A 1,619-nucleotide genomic window follows, 5' to 3' on the forward strand; every position below is an offset into this window, starting at 1 on the left:
CCAATTTTTCTGTCACCATTATTGTATCTCTTGCACAGGTAAGTGACATTACTTACAAATCTCTCAATGAATATTGATTGGTTATTTTACCAAATGGAGAAAACAGCCATTAATGAGCGCAACACTAGACCTATTTGAATAATTGAAAAATTTAATGTATGGATGGCATTTTAGAGGCCTTAAAGCAGGCTAAATACAGCTAACTATAGATGCCGTTTCTTTTGTTTTAACTCCTATCAGTTCTGGTTTTCCTCTTACTGTTCTAGTGAAACTAATGCTTGAAATGATCATTATCAATCATCTTATCAATAGTCCCTTTCCGTATGATTTCTGCAGTGTTGCAACCCTACTACCTTTTGCTATGGCAAGCCATGTTTGTCAACGTGTGAGTCACCTTTGGTTGTATGCAAGTTGGGGACGGGACGGAAGAGTTCATCATTGCTTTTTTAAGTATTTATTGGTTCTGATGCTTTTGTACGCAAATTATTCCACAGTCTACATGTTGACTATTGACCTCCAGGGGATATAAGGATTAGTGCAGATTACTTGCAGAAAAGTAGTTGTGTGCACATCCTGTCCTGTATTTAGTCCAGGTGCATGGGTAATGGCTTTGATGTAGACAAGATTGGGAATATCCACAGTCTGAATTTGATTTTATGACCTTTTTTTGAAGGGGTAATTTTGCCTCTCTTTTATTATGTGTGTTTAGCGTACTATTGTCATGATACTGGACTTTTTAAACTTTGATACAATCAGGGCTTACGTAAGCCGGTATATGCCAACCTTTGTCAGTATCACATGTAGTTGTCTGGCGGATGAAGATATCAATGGCCAAAATGTGTGGTTGGAAATATGCCAGATTAATCAATTCATTTATAGCATATTAAATGCCCTGATATTGAGTCACCTATAAGATATGTTGCCAAGACAACTGAAGTATAAACGTATATTATGCAGATCAGATTTTTTGATATTAATCACCAACGGATCTCTTTATCCACTGAAGCCCCATAGAGTGTGCCTCTGCCTCTTCAGAGCACATTCATGGCAGTCATAGTCTTCCTCTGAGCATTCTCAGTGTAGTAAGGTGACAGCATCATGAATCAAGTTCTCCAGGAAGACTTCCAATACACAGTGGGTCTCCTGGTAGAACAGACCGGAGATACACTTGAGTCCACCATGGTGAGCTGCTTGGCGATTTTTTTTGACGCATGGCGCACAGAGTCCTTTTCCTCCTTTGCCTCTGCCACTAAACCCTTGATTAGTCTCTCTGTTCAGTTGGCTGCGTCTTCATTTAGATTATTTTCTATTTATTAATTTGAAGTGTTTTATTGCCTTTTATAGGTAGGCTATTATGGCTATTTAAAACACTTGTCTGGTAGTTGTTCTATACATCTGGAAACTGTGGATACAGGATACTGGAAAATAGTTACATTCAATACCATTTTTGATACCACAGGAAAAAGTTGACTCTGAGGGCATAAAGTTTAAAACACGTATAGAAAGATACATATAAGAAGGCTGTAACATGACGACCACGACTTTTCTCTTTTTGGTTAATTGCAGGGAACTGCAGAATGACTGTGGTAAACACAGCTGGTACCAATGTATTGATACTT

The sequence above is a fragment of the Epinephelus moara genome, chromosome 12 (genome assembly GCF_006386435.1).
Source record: "Epinephelus moara isolate mb chromosome 12, YSFRI_EMoa_1.0, whole genome shotgun sequence".
NCBI lineage: Eukaryota > Metazoa > Chordata > Actinopteri > Perciformes > Serranidae > Epinephelus > Epinephelus moara.